Raw genomic sequence first — 15936 nt, forward strand, 5'->3', positions numbered from 1 at the left:
GTGGAGAAGAATGCAATGTGCACTCATTCATGGACAAGACCTTTAGGAGTACAAAGGAGCTGAAAGCATTCTCAAAGGAATCTGTCCCAAGCTAGAGTGTCCTTCACTCCATACTGATGCTTTCACAGAATTTCCAAGAATAACAAACCATCAAGGCTTAAGTAACAGCCTAGGTTTTCTACCTTGTGGCCCTCATGAAGTTGATCTATGGCTAGATTTTAGAAAATCCTACAACCTTCCAATGTCACATGCACAACCTTGTTCCTCAAGATGACTGACTTGACATGACAACACAATGTTCTCATCACATTCAAAGGCTTTTGTCACCAAGGGACCCAGGACCTGAAGATGACTAAATCATAGTACTATTTCCACTTGTGTTGAACCCTCGTGGAAACTTGGGGTCTCTCCTCATTGAAACTTGGCATATAAGGTGGAGGAAAAAGGTTTCCTTAGTCAGCTACGAATATGAAATTTTAATTTTTAAATTTATAAAGTATCAAGGACTTGAAAACTACTGATGTGGGTATCTATGAAGAACCAGTGAAGAGACTCCAGGGACAGGAAGCTGGAAAGACCTTAGGAAATGGTAGTGTTCAAAGAAAAGCAACAGTGCTGCACTTGGGTTGTGATGTGAGAATGACTGAGTTCTATGCTTGCATGTAGTCCCATATGAACAAAACCAGCACATGCTGGAAGGTGGGTGGGGTGACCTCTCTCTCTGAGTCATATGCAGAAGCCTTGAGTCAGCCTCTGGATTTTCTGATGATATAAACCAAAGCATTTAACCCAACCACATAAAACCTCAAGCAGGGGAACACAGAGGCAGTCCAATAGTTTAAAAGACTTCTTTCAAGCAGATGTTGCAACATCCTCTCTGGATCTCCTAACATCCAAATGATCATGATATGCTCTTAGCCCTGAGCACAAGCAATAGGTCTTGGTGTTTTGTTTTGATTTTGTTTTTGCTTTTGTTTTCTTCTTCTTCTTCTAGCAATTTAGGCTATAAGACTAAGATTCCAGAGTGACAGTCTTCTCTATGTCCCAACGCTGTTCCTATTTTCTGTACAACTGTCATCTGTCAATAAGATTATTGCCCAGGCTTAGCCAACTGTCACGTTGCATCCATCCGGCAACCGGAGGAACGCACACCTCTGACATTAGATGATGCATCAGTGGTTTGAAAGAAAATGAAAGGTGCCTGATGTTTACTGTAGTGGAGCAGCATAAAACCTGAGGGCATTATCCAATTAGCATTCTTCAAAACAGTCACAACTGAAGCATCAATTGCCACTGAAAGTCACTTTTAACAAGACTAGACATTATAGTGAGTTGGGCTTTGTAATAAACAAAGTATTGACATTACGTGACTATAAAAATGAATGGTTTTTTCCCCCCAGAATGGCATGCCATGGCTGCCAGAATTTTTTAATGTACATTTAATTTCCTTGATTCTGATTTTTAAATGGGTTTTCAGCATAGATCTGAGGTCCTTAGTATAGATATGGAGCACCTTTGTAGTTCAGACCTTATTTTCTTTTGGGTTTTACTGTTACAATCCTCAAACATCATCAAGTTTATACCATGTTCATGAAAAAAGAAAACTAAAAAGTAAAAGGAATTATACATTTCCTAGCCTGTCTCTATTTACATTTTTCCTGATACTTGTAAATCATTACTGTTTTCCTATCAATTTCTCCTGTGAACCTCAAATATCCCTAAAATCTTTAAGGACAACAACAAAAAAAATCTCTTCCTTCAATGTCTCAGTAGTTTCTACCTTTTCGCCTTAATACATTGATTAACACAATCTACACATTCATTCCCATGATTTTATCATTTACTAATTATACAGGATGGTTTTGTGTCACCTTGACACAAGCTGGAGTTATAACAGAGAAAACCTCCCTTGAGATAATACTTCCAGGAGATCCAGCTGTAAAGCATTTCTCAATTAGTGATCAAAAGTGGGAGAGCCCATTGTAGGTGGTACCATCCCTGGGCTGGAAGTCCTGGGTTCTATAGGACAACAAGCTGAGCAAGCCAGAGGAAGCAAGCCAGTAGTAACATCCCTCCATGGCCTCTGCACCAGCTCCTGCTTCCTGACTAGCTTGAGTTCCAGTCCTGACTTTCTTTGGTGATGAACAGCAATGTGGAAATGTAAGCTGAATAAATCCTTTCTACCCCAACTTGCTTCTTGGTCAGGATGTTGTGTGCAGGAACCCTTACTAAGATAAGAATTTAATACCTATAAGAGAATCACAAAGAAATGTGTTATAGCCTCTATTCCAGAGAAGAGGAATGGAGTTGTTATAGTAACCAAGGTCTAAATTTGAAACCACAGCAGGATATAACAGTGCAATGTTTCTGATCCCAGCATTCAGGAGGCAGAGGCAGGAGAATCACTGAAAGTTCAAGGGCAACCTGATTTGCAGACCAAATCTTTGGCTAGTCAAGCAGTGAGGTGCCGCTTCAACCTCCTTTTTAAAAGGAACAGACAAACGAAAGAAAGGAGAAAAGGAGAAAGAGATGGAGGAAAGGAAAGAAGAAAAAGAAAAGAGGAAGGATAAGAGGGAAGGATGGAAGTAAAAAAGGTCATAACATTGAGTATTTATAGCAAAGAAGATTTGATGCAAGGTGACAGGTTGCAGATGGAGAAGATTCTAATCCAAACTGGACACAAGGAGTCAGCCTAGAAATTAATGATTTCAGGAGACTGCGCTCATTAAAGGCTAGAGGGAGAAGTGTTACAAGAGGCCAAAGACCAGGGTCATCCTTTAGCAACTGCAGCCATGGTGATCTGTTTGGCTAGAGCCACTGAGGAGACAAACTCATATCCTACAGTTTGACAGAGAAACAGACCACGAAAGGCAGTGTGGTGTTCACCAAATGTGGAACCCACTGCCTGCAGGATGGGTTCATGGCAGAAGCTACCTCCCAGAGAGAAGACCAGAAGAGCCTCCGGACAACTGCCAAGGTAATTTCCATCATCTGGGATATAGAGATGACACAGAAATACCTTCTTTTCCATACCTTCAGTCTATAGTTAGTGCCTTCAACCATTCAAGACCATTGGGAAGATGGCTAATAACAACACGCGAAAGTCTGCAGGTTCCATTTCCCCAGTGGAAAATCCAAGCATCCAAGGAGAGAAGAGACTTGAAACAAGGTTGACAGGACCGGGGGAGCGAGATCCACAGCAGAACATATTCCCTTTCCTCCTGAATACTATGAGCATTTTGTTCTGCTTTTGATTTGTATTGCTAAGTCCTGTGTGGTGACCTACCTGAGAAAAGAAGTAATTCACACCAGACAAGTCACCATCATTAACTGCTAGCTCCTTCTGCACCTGACTAACTGCCTCCTGAGCTCTCAATATGCACTATAGTTTTAGTGGTGCTTTGCTTTAGATCTTAATCAATCTGTTATCTTTCCTAGGTGTCGCAAGTCCAGAGGATGATCAGCGTCACCGTATCCCAGGGAACACAAACTATGAAAAAAAAAAAAAAATCCAGGTTCTGTTCAGTTGTATTTCGAAGGTGACGGGTCTCCAATTCCCTCTTGCAGATGGTATCCAGATCTCAAGCTTTTCCAAGATTCTGATGACCTTGTTGGCAAGGCTCCAGAAGTGTGAGCAGCATGGATATCAGCCCTCACTTCCCTCATTGCTGTGACTTTCTCCTCTGACAAGGTCTTTTTGTCATTCTAAATGACAAAGGAGCTCAGAGAGCTCCAAAAAAAAAAAAAAAAAAAAAAAAAAAAAAACCACAACAACCTTATCTTGGACATTTGGTGAGTGCTGAGTTGAAGATGAGGGAGATGAAATCACAAAGCTGAGCTTGAATTGGAAAGCAGTGAACCCACGACTCACTGAATATATGACCTCAGTCAGGTCTCTGTGCCTCCCCAGCCTTGATTTTCTAACATGTAGAGTATGGAAAATAGTGGAACGAACGACAAAGGTTATTTGAATTACGACATGAGCAGGATCCATGGAATAGTGAGCACCACTGTTATTCTTACTACCGATTACTACAGAGACTAAGTACTCCCAAGGCTTAAGGACTGAGACACCCCTTCTTGGAATCCACTCAGTGTCAACTGTAGTACCTGGGTCATGGTAGTCCCTGGATTCCTTCGCAAGCTATATTCAGATGCAGTATAGTATAAGATGCCCTTAGTTGCTTATTATAGGCTATTACAAAAGGACAAACAATTTCAATCACTTTACCAGGCAGCAGGTGTTCAGGAGTAAGTGGACAGATGGGGTAAAAGAAAAGGAAAGCCCAAGCAAGAGCAGAGAATGAAGCAGCAGAAAACCACTCAAGGCTCCTACTCTTCTGGATGTTACCCCATTGTTCTTGTTGCTTAAAAGACTCCTTTCCTTTCTCCATGTGCCAAGATCCTAATGATCCTTGTTGAAACACGGGTGCATTTCTATGAGGACTCACGGATAGTTTCTAGCATTACATATGATTCACTCCCAGCAGGCTTCAGTAGATGTTGCTTACAAGCTCTAAGTGAGATTGCCTTCACCAACTCCTTTCCCTAGTGTGTGACTAGCTCGTTTAGGAGGGAACAAGTATGGAGCAAGTATGACCCAAAGGCACATGATACATATGAGTAACGCTGAGATTTTTGGCCTTAAAGACCCCAAAAAGCCTTGATATGGATAAGTAGATTAGTGAGATCATTTTTAAAAGAATCAGTTCAGATCTTCCTTAAATCTAAATTTTCTCATTCATTTGTTATTGATGACCTGATTAATTCAATTTGCCTGTGTAATAATTACCGGTCGAGTGCTTACTCTATGCTAAGCTTTATAAGGATGGAAAGTATAAATACCTCTTTCCACCCTGGCATTTTTTTTTTGTTTTCATCTTTTAATTCTTTTACTGGCAGGAGGCCAAGAAACATATCTACCAAATATACACATTTTATATTTGCTAAATGATATTGATGAATTTTAATAAGTATTTTGATTTGTAATTTGCGATATGTAGCATGTATATGTATAAGCCTCAAGGATTTTTGTAAGGTATACATTTGTATGTCACTAAAATTTTAAAAATTCTAGTAGAAAAAGCAGCATTTTCTCATCCTGAGATGCTTTCATGATGTTTTTAGTAATTTTACTTTCTTCAATAATAACTGGTATACTGAAATCTAACAGTATAAATTAGCTTCATCTATATTAAAATGTATAGAAATAAATCACACAGTGCATATTAATTGGTGTTTTGTTACATGCAATTGTATCTTTGTTACAAACCCATCAGATTCTAGAAATTAATGTGGTTACTCATGATCTAGTCAGCCTCGCTGGTGTTCATTTTCTTGATTATAGCTTTTGCCTTAAAATTTGTTTTGTTTTTCTTAAATCAATATTTCCTTTTATTTGTATCTGATGCCATATATGATTGTTACTCTTGATGACAACTTAAATGAACTTTCAATCACAGAGACACTCACGCAGTGCAAGTATGTCCATCATAGTGGTTTAAACAAAGGATTAAAGAAGGGAAAAGACAAAATGGCTTTTCAAAGCACCTGCTACAAATGCCATTGACAGCTTGCAGAGAGCTGACAGGAGGCCAAATTCAGCATGCGTCCTCAGGAGACAGAAAGAGGGATGAAACATGGCCGACAAAGATTAGGGAGGACCTTCTGAGTGACAGTATTTGAGCATTGCATAAGAACAAAAGGCTATCGGTATGTTGACTGGGCTGGAGAAAAAAGAGAAAGTGGCTCAATTCACTGAGTGGGAAGAAGAGAGTAGGTGGGAATGAGGGCAGGTGCCAAGTTTCATGGAGTCTAGAAATCCCATGGAGGTAGACAGCACAAAGTTATAATTGGAGAGCCTAGAGCCTATGTACCTCGTTTTCCAGGCTGCACGTTATAAAACAATAAAAAGCTAATAAATATTGAACAGGTTTTCATTAACAAACTGAGCATCCTGGACATTTGCTCAGTTGTGAAGCACACAATAACTTGTAGCCTGAACTTAATATTTAACATTGAGTCTCTGCCAGTTTTATTAGATGTCACTGCCTTTAAACATTTCACTTTGATCCCTCTGCTGCAGTGAGGGCTGTCAGTGGTCATGAAGAACAGGAAGTTGTTTATCTGGTCTCCTAAACTCTGTTCACCTTGCTTTTCTCGGGTAAGCAACTCTTAGATGACAGAACTTTGTCAGCAGGGTCACGGCCCAATAAGACTAACTCTTCACATTGTTACCTACCAGAATGGTGTATGTAGCAATCAATCAGCATGTGTCCTTGGAATGTAACTGTGGAAGTGAGCTATGTGTAAAAGTATGCTGACAATCATGCTCCAGAAATATATCATTACATAGATTATAAACAAAATGAGAAAAACAGTGGCCAAAGGTGCACTTGCTCTGATGCCAATGGCCACTGGACCACAGTCAGAATTATGGAGAAGATCAAGTAAGTTATTGAGTTTTAAGTTCAAAGTAAAAATGCTAGGGCGAGTCGTGGCTATAGTTAATCACTATGGGCTTCTCTTTTAGGGAGTTGGGAAGCCGATACCTTGTGGTTCTCTTGCTCTATTGTTCCACAGCTGACTTGTTCCCTTATCCCCTGAAGCCCATCTTGACTTGACTGGCATCCCTTCCTCTGCCTACTATGTCAGGAATGAAATGCAGACTCCTTCTTTCCTGCTACCCATGTCCTTACCTCATGTTAGTAAAGGAAGCCATGGTTGCTCTTAGCTGTCTAGGGAATTACCCAATTGTTCAGGATTCAATGCTCTTTAAAAAAAAAATTTTTTTGAGATTATAATACAATTGCATTTTTCTCTTCCTACTCCTCCCTCAATACCCTTCATATATATTTCACATATGTTTCCCCTTGTTCTCTGACAAATCCCTGGCCTTCTTTTTCATTAAGAGTTGTTAAATACATATGTGCAAGTGCACACACTCTTGCGCGCATGTATGTGCATTTCTACATACAGAAACACAACTCAGTCAACTTACATAACGTTACCTTTATGCATTTTCAGGGCTGATCATTTTGTATTGGATAACCAATTCCTGTGCTCTCTCCTAAAGAAGGGGATTTCTCCAGCTTTCGACTCTTAGCTGCCTGTAGTTTTTTCTGTAAGGTTGAGAATGTATGAGCTTCCCTTACATTCATGATAGCATGTCTATATGTATCATCTTTGTTCATCTCAGGTTTAAGCAGTCATGTCGATGAACACTTACAGATGTAGCTTCCGATGTTCCTAGGAGACACAGTCTCACACCAAACTCCCTGTTCCTCTGGCTCCTACAATCTCTCACGAAGTTTTCTCACCTCTCTCTTCCTAGCTGGGAAGGGGGTGGGGAGTATCCTTTGGATGCCCAGAGGTATAAAGTAGTTTCATCTAATGTCAAAGTGAATTTGTCTTGGTGAAACTCTTGAGGATTCCATAAAAGAAGCAGGAAGTTTGCGCCTCATGAGCATGAGAAAATCTCATGACAGCAGACTGGAGGGTTGCACAGCTGTAAGGTTAAAGGGTCATCCAGCTCAGTGGTGGCCTGCTGAATTTCACTCTGTACACAGCAAAGATGCTGATCCTCTCAGGGCTGTCCAGATTTTGTTGGAAGAAAACAAGATGTGATGGGCAATCAGACAGCCTGACCTTCAAGGCAGAATAGTAAAGAACAGTAAGGATCAGTTGCATTAGGATTCAGTTTGGAGGGGTGGGTATGGAGTAGAGAGATATTTTTTTTTTCCTAATGTTGGTTACAGGACGGGCAGCTATTTTACTAAAACCACAAAGCAAGGTAGAGATACATTAATCTGGTTTTATTGTTTACTACTATTAGAGTAGAAAGAAGAAATCACTTAAAAGAGATGTGTGAAGCGCCTAGGATGCTCTGTGTCATCCGTTAGGTCTGCTTCATTCTCAGCACTGCACAAGAAGAAGAAACAAAAGAAAGTGAACAAACCAGAAGCAACAGCACCAGCACCAGCAGCAACAGCATCAGCATCAGCACCACCAGCAACAGCAGCAGCAGCACCAGCAGCAACAGCACCAGCAGCACCAGCAGCAACAGCACCACTACCAGCAGCAACAGCACCACCACCAGCAGCAACAGCAGCAACAGCAACAGCACCAGCAGCACCAGCAGCACCAGCAGCACCAGCAGCACCAGCAGCAACAGCACCACCAGCAGCAGCAACAGCAGCAGCAGCAGCAATAGCAACATCATTATTTTGCCCACATGCCTTTGTTTTACTTTATTTGAAAACATTTGCTGCTCCTTCCAGCGGTGGAAGTTACAAAGAAATAAAAACACACACAATTTCTTATCCAGAAGAGCTTTCTACAATTTAGTGGAAGAAACAAAACAAGTCTGTTGCTATCACTAGGTAAGAATTTCTTAAGAAATGTTCAAGTCAATGTCAAGGGATGGAGAGATGGCTCTCTAGTTTAGAACATAAGATTCTCGTGCAAAAGACCTGAGTTTATTTCCCATCACGAACATTGTGGCTCTCATCTGTCATGGATACAGTTCCAGGGTGTCCAACAGCTGCTTCTGAACTCAGTGTGTGCCAGGCAAACATGTGGGCTACATACATGTATGTAGGCAAAACACTCATACACAGACATACACACAAAAAAAATCTTCCGACAGTTAGAGAAGGAGAGAGAGAGATTTTCAAGTTGATACCTATTAGAGTAGATAGACAAGAAAAATTTGAAGATAAAGCAGTCTTCAGAAGACTTCAAGATGTCAAAAAAGAAAGTTAAAACTAACAGGTTGGAAGAAGGTACTGGGTGGCTGCTGAGAGAGGGAGAGGGAGTTTTCTCTAAGAAGTAAGTTAACCACACCAAGTGGAAGAAGCCAATGCATCCAACAATATTTGGGTAATACAAATTGGTCCTGAAGGTGGTGTGCACACAGGCACATGAATGCATGTGTGTGTGTGGGGGGGGTGGGGGGGTGTTTAGAACAGAAAACAAAGTTAAGTTTGCAGGGCTGGATTGGGGAAGAGTTAGGAAAGGTTGCTGACATGAACACATGAAATTCTCAAAGAACGAGTAATTTTTATAAAGTAAGATAAAACCTAGGATAGCAAAAACCATTCTCAACAATAAAAGAACCTCTGATGGAATCACCATGCCTGACCTTAAGCTGTACTACAGAGCAATTGTGATTAAAAACTGCATGGTACTGGTACAGCGACAGACAAGTAGATCAATGGAATAGAATTGAAGATCCAGAAATGAATCCACACACCTATGGTCACTTGATTTTTGACAAGGGAGCTAAAACCAGCCAGTGGAAAAAAGACAGCATTTTCAACAAATGGTGCTGGCACAACTGGCGGCTATCATGTAGAAGAATGAGAATAGATCCATTCTTTTTTTTTTTATTTTCTTTATTTACATTTCAAATGCTATCCCATAAGTTTCCTATACCCCTCCCCCCACCTCTGCTCCCCTACCCACCCACTCCCACTACTTGGCCCAGGCCTTGCCTTGTGCTGCATCATATAGTTTGCAAGACCAAGGGACCTCTCTTCCCAGTGATGGCCGATTAGGCCATCTTCTGCTACATATGCAGCTAGAGACACAAACTCAGGGGGTACTGGTTAGTTCATATTGTTGTTCCACCTACAGGGTTGCAGCCCCCTTCAGTTCCTTGGGTACTTTCTCTAGCTCCTCCATTGGGGACCCTGTGTTTCATCCAATAGCTGGCTGTGAGCATCCACTTCTGTGTTTGCCAGGCACTGGCGTAGCCTCACAAGAGTCCGCAATATCAGGGTCCCTTCAGCAGAATCTTGCTGGCATGAGCATTAGTATCTAGGTTTGGTGGCTGATGATGGGATGGGCACCCGAATAGGGTAGTCTCTGGATAGTCCATCCTTTAATCTTAGCTCTAAATTTTGTGGTACGATATCACAGGGACCACGCCCTCCTTCCCAAAGTCATCTTTGTTAGGAACTAAGTAGAGAAAACACTCAAGAAGGAAAGATTGTGACGACCTTCTATCTATTGAGACTGGACTCAATATCTTGTCATGTTCTTCAGTAATATTAATAGAAACACAAAGCCATTCAACAGTCTTGAAAAATTAAACATTTAGTGTTTAAGAAAGTAAATGTACACAATGAAGCATACCGTTAACAGAAAGGCATTGTATTAATTGAAAAAGGATAGTAGTTAGGAGTGCAATTTAATGCTTATTTGTTTGTTTTATAAAAGAGTCCTAGAAATGGTGATAATTCTAAGTTGAGGCTCAATAGGAATTACAACGTGTTGTGGATGTAGTGCATAGAGAAAGATGTTTGTATGGGTGGATGAGCCAAGAAGCATTCATGTACTTGAGACGGAATGAATTTGATCTTGAACTATGGGTATATTTGCACCAGGCAACAACTTAAAAGAAACTTTTTTCAAAGAATAAACGACAGAAAAGTGAAATCACTCTAAGGTTGCTGTACAGCTGAAGTAGAAAATTAGATTTGCTGTAACTTAGAACTATTAAATAGACACCAAGTAGTCAAGTCGGAAATACATAAGGAATGGAAATGTTGTCAATTACACAGCTGCAAAATGAAGTTAGATGTCAGAGCAGTATGTGTAATAAAATTCAGATCTGTTACAACTTATAGCTTGTCAGAAGAAAGCAATTCCTATGGAAGCAGCCTTAATTACCCACTGACTTGTAATTACAGATGTGTTAATTCCATTACTCATTTATTTTTATTGATAGATTAGGAGTATAAAGTATCCTACTTTCTTGTATGTCAAGCAGTTAATGACCTGTAAATGAACTCTTAAATATGTCAGGGATTCATGTTATTTAAGGCAATTATTTAGCAAAGCAATGATGCTTCCATTATGCAAATTACTGTCATTAAATTATAAATTTGGAAGTATCTGATTTTATGTTTTGTTCAGGGTCCTCAAAATGACCTTTCAGTCCAGGTTCCTTTGATCTATAGTTAAGATGAAAACATTTTCCTCAGGAATGGCACAGAGAGTTGATAGATGTTTTCACTCTGTGGAATCCTGTATCTTTGTGCAGTAATAGAGCTGTAGGAAGGGATTATGATGGCAATAATGATGAGAAGGAGGATCATGGTATATAACTTTGGCTTGCTGTATTTCACTGAGTGGCAAATTGTTTAGATTTCTGAATATAACAATTATATCAATTAGAATACCTATCCTAAATATTTTCAATCCTGCCACCTTTTGAAACCACCTTTATCAGAGGGATGTTTGTGATTTTATACAGTATATATGTGGCCAAGTGACAAAATACTATAAAGAACCCATTTCTAGGGCTGGAGAAGTGGCTTAATATTTAAGAGAACTTGCTGTTCTTCCAGAGGACCTCAGGTTCACCTCCCAGTACTCTTGTCTTAGTTAGGGTTTCCATTGCTGTAAAGAGATACCATGACCAAGGCAACTCTTATAAAAGAACAGCATTTAATTGGGGCTGGCTTATAGGTTCAATCCATTATCATGGTGGGTAGCATGCCAGTGTCCAGGCAGGCATGGTACTGAAGAAGCTGAAAGTTCCAAAGGCAAGCAGAAGACTATATCCCACATGGTTAGGTGGAGGGTCTCATTGCCCAACACCACAGTAATACACTTCCTCTAACAAGGCTATACCTACTCCAACAAGGCCACACCTCCTACTATTGCCATTCCAAGGGCCAAGCAAATTCTAGCCACCACAGCCTTCAAGCATACAACTTTAATCCCAGTCCCTGAAGATCCCATCCCCTCTTTGGCCTGCAAGGGCAACAGATAGACACCTGGTTCACAGACATACACACAGGCAAAACACCCATATACATAAAATAAATTTAAAATGCATGGATCTATTATATTAGTACATATGATATATTGTATATACTATATCATATTGTATATACTATATCATATGTATTATAAATTGTATATACTATATCATATGTATTATAAGTATATGATATATCTCACATATAATACATATGTATGATATACATTACAATGTATACATATGTATATATCATATATATAATAAAACAGAAGGATGACTGTTAGGAAAATATGAGGAAGTAAGGGGACAACCATGAGAAAGAGGCTTGCACAAGAGAATGTATCTATGGATAGAATAGAAGCAAAGTAGAATGATATATACTTGTAAAAAATGTCATAATGAAAACAATTATATTATATAGTAATAGAAAATAATAATAAAAGAAAAATAACCTACATCTGGTAGTCATGGTGCAAGAAGCAGACAAACTGACAACCACTGAAATGACTGTAGTGAGAAAGAGGAGCTGTTGATACTGGAAGATTTATGAAGACTATCTAGTTTGGAGTAAGAATATGAAGGAATACTTTTGGACAAAACGAAAACACATTCTCGGTCTACCATAGTTGAAGATAAGAACTGAGACTGGAGGAGAGAGCATGTATGAGGATGTGACAAACAGCCAGCTCTTCACACTAAGCGGGCCATGCAGTCACGTTGCTGAGGGGGTCAAAATAAGGATGGAGAGGAGCAGGGATCAGATCTTCAATTGTTATGTGTAAGAAGTTTTTGAACGAGAGAACGAGGGAGCCAGAAGGTTTTTAGACAAAGAACTCACAAACTCAGACTTAGATTTTAGAAGATCACTCTGGCTTGGGAGTTGGGAGAAGCAATGAGTAGGAGGCTCTAGGTGCCCATTTGGCTTGAACCATCCTATAGCAGGAAGAGCCAATATGAGCTCTGTCAACCATTCAGATGCACCATCTGAGTAATATCAGATGTCAGGGAGCATCTGCAGAACAAACCAATTACTCTTGTGTTGAGTCTGTTCCTGGCAGATGAAAGTGGATTCCGTCATGCAGAGCCATTTGGAGGGCATCTGTATGACTCAGTTAAAACTTAGCAAAGGAAGTTACAAACAAGACGTAAGATAATCAGGCACACAGTCAACGTGCAGACAGGCTTGAGAGTTAGGTAAACTTGAAGAAAATCATCAGGGGTTGATTTCTAGAGCCATGAGGTGCGTGGTCAGGCCATTTCTTAGTTTACTGGTAAGTGGACAAAAGAGAAAAAATGGTGACAAGCAGGGACATTGGTTTGTTTCAAGTGTCCTTGAATTGTGAAATAAAGACACTTGCTTTGTAGTATTTGATCACATTATTTTGAAGTTCAATGGAGGTAGGGAGATTGCATATTTAGGAGTTGTCAGACTACAGAAATAAGTCAGAGGTATTCACAGTGGATCATGTTTTTAAAGAGAAAGATGCCTCCCACCATCCGGGTTTATAAAATTTTAAGACATCCTTCAGATTATTGTGCAATGTGTGCATGCACGCACACACACATGCACGCACACACATATGCACACACACATAATCTAATAAATCTTAGAAATGCTAAGTCATATTAGGACATCCTAATACTTGTTAAACTAGCATTATACTTACTATACTAGCATTCTCACCCATCTCAGTGTTTATAAAGTTGTCTCATAGGTGAGTGGGAGATTTATTCTTCAATGTCTCCGTGTGGGGCAGAATATCACCCTCTTTTTCATGGCTGAATATGCATTCACTGAATTTTACCCCATACATACCACCCTCAGACCATGTTATTCTCAGTACTTTATGAGTGCTCTAATTTTTCTTCTCTACTTCTTCTCTACTACAGATTTCTAATGTTCCCTTTTGTCCTTTACTTCTTTTTAAGAAAACCCTTTATGAATAGCTACTGCCGGCATGCTTTCACATTTCTGCTTTCCCAATGTCACTCATCCAAGGGATGACAACTTCTCATATTGTAATTACATTGAGGTATATTGCCTTTCAACCTCCCTAGACTGAAATCCAATCTAGCTCACACAGCAGTGTTCCACATTTCCTTAATAGAGCTTTTGCAGCAATCAAACCTCTGTTCATTGATTCTTCCAACAAGTCCACTATAAATCTTACTGTGCTATATCATCTGCTTTGTCAACCTCATCTCCTGTCAAGAACAAATGTAGTTTATTAGGAAAAGATTAGTTGAGAGATATGGTACGCTGAGAGCAAGGCCACATCTCCATGTAGTTCATAGTTACATTGAAGGGAAAGACAGAACATCTATGTGAAACGGTTTCTTGTTATAAACTGTCATATGAAATTAATCGTGCCTGATTAAAAAAAATATGTATGAGACCAAATCACACAAATTTTAAGCTGTTGATAGGTTTTAAATCTTTGAAAACTCCATGTCTTCTTAGGTGAATTACAAGTCACTTCTGTCTGAATCAAAGGCCTAACATTTGGGAAGAGTAGCAGAGGTCAAATAATATTCAGCTGATTTCAGTGACTGTAAAATAAACTATCCATGTAAAGTGTTTTTAAAAATGAAGGTTTTTAGCAGACTAACCAGTGATTGTTCCAAGAGTAGGGCAGCTGAGAACAAGTGAAAATAAGTGAAATGACTCTAGAATGGAGAGCCACACCCTGGAAAAGCTCCCATGAAGAACAAGAGAGTCCGTTGGAGTGGGGGGAAGGAAAGGTCCAGAAGTTATTCTGGGTCATCAAATAAAAACACATTAGCGAAAAGAAAATTGAGACATTGGAAAAATATTAATACAATCTGCTAAAAGGCAAAGGTGTCCTGATTTCAATCATCCAGGAAGTTGTGAAAAGTCTCATGAATCTGGACATCTCAAAGGCTAAAGTTAATACCAGATTATGTTTGAGAACTTTGTAAATATTTGGTCAAGTAAGTAGACAACAATACTCTATCACTACACAAACTTAAAAATTCAAACACCACTTGGAGTGAAGTTTTCTCCTCATTTAATGTAAACTCCCTTCAATGACTTTTGTAGGTTCACCCAAGACTTTACATCTTTACATCTATTTTCCTTGAGGCCTAATTCTCCTTTACTGCTGGTTTCAGTCCCGAGTTTGGGACAGGAGACTGTGTGTCCAGCTAACCTCGTGGGTCTTTTGTGCTGCTCTCCTTACTGCTCTGATGTACATAATCTACTCTGTCCCCAGCAGCACTGGTATTTGACTTTACCATTCAGCATACCAACCCCATTTTGACCTCACAAATATATTGAAGCCCATGAGCATCATGTAAAACCTAACCTGTTGAGTCTTTACAATGACTGCTGACATGCATACGGTATTCTTATCAACTATTTCAAGAAGTAAGGAGATTAGCTCTAGTAAACAGAAGTTAGTTGCTTAAAAGTTTCTCAATCATAAATGTACTACAAGCAAAGAAAGTTATTTTATTGTGAGAATATAAACAGGTAGTCATACTATTACTATCTACAAGGCCATATTTTATTTATAGACTTAATATCTTGTTCAGTTAACAAGGTGGTTTATAAAATGTGGTGGTTCAAAACTCTTATGTGTCTGCTTCTATAGCACATACCTTAAAAATCTTATAACTAAACATGATGTCTCAACGTCTGTAATCTTAGCATTTAGGAGACTGGAGCAGAAGGATTGCTATAAATTCTGGGCCAGTCCAACTTACATGAGTCTTTGGCCAGACTAGCCAACACAGTAAAATTCTTTCTCACTCCCTTTGCCCTCCCCAAAATAATTTTGCAAGACTGATAAGTCTAGAAAAAAAAAATCACTCATCTGAAGTCATTCTGATATTAAATCCAGATACCATGAGCAGAAGCTTATAAAACATAAACAGATCTTTTCAACCCCTTACATCTGAACCTCAAGTGGTTCCGAATCTGAAGTTGTAGCAGCATCCTCGTGGCCAGTTATATGCATTGCAGCTATGTGGGGAGGGAATAATGGGAAGAGCTTTTTCTTTCTCTTTCCCCCGTTATTAAAAAATAATTTTAAGACTGCCGGGGAAAGAGCGGACTGGTGAGGGGACCCGCAGCTGGACCCTATCGTCCTGCGCCTCTCCTGCCCAGGAGGGGTGTTCGCCTGGCGGCTGTCCGCAGGCTG

The 15936-nt window shown here is 39.7% G+C and overlaps 1 long non-coding RNA gene across 1 annotated transcript in view; it reads right to left on the reverse strand.

Annotated features, from left to right (window-relative positions):
* LOC110328780 overlaps positions 1–7591 on the reverse strand; it is a 30479-nt gene extending 22888 nt beyond the window's left edge. Inside the window, exons 1-2 of the long non-coding RNA XR_002380888.1 lie at positions 7229–7591; positions 7011–7121 (exon numbers count right to left, since the gene is read on the reverse strand). This is a non-coding gene — a long non-coding RNA (uncharacterized LOC110328780). The remainder of the gene's footprint in view (positions 1–7010; positions 7122–7228) is intronic.
* Positions 7592–15936: the final 8345 nt, after the last annotated feature.

The sequence above is a fragment of the Mus pahari genome, chromosome 11 (assembly GCF_900095145.1).
Source record: "Mus pahari chromosome 11, PAHARI_EIJ_v1.1, whole genome shotgun sequence".
Lineage (NCBI taxonomy): Eukaryota > Metazoa > Chordata > Mammalia > Rodentia > Muridae > Mus > Mus pahari.